Consider the following 262-nt stretch of genomic DNA (forward strand, 5'->3'; position numbering starts at 1 on the left):
CAACTCCACGAGGTGAGATCTTGCATGAAGCCTTAGGCCGAGGGAGATTGACAGTTCTTTTGTGTTTCTTCCATTTGTGAATCATCACACCAACTGTTATCACCTTCTCACCTTGGCAATGGTCTAGTAGCCCATTCCAGACTACAGTCTTGTCCCTGACATCCTTGGAGAAGTCTTGGCCATGGTGGGAAGTTTGGAATATAATGTATACTTTACTAGTCCCGCAAGGGAAATTGCAATTTACACTCTGTTGTTATTACAC

This window comes from Etheostoma spectabile, chromosome 14 (assembly GCF_008692095.1).
Source record: "Etheostoma spectabile isolate EspeVRDwgs_2016 chromosome 14, UIUC_Espe_1.0, whole genome shotgun sequence".
Taxonomy (NCBI): Eukaryota; Metazoa; Chordata; class Actinopteri; order Perciformes; family Percidae; genus Etheostoma; species Etheostoma spectabile.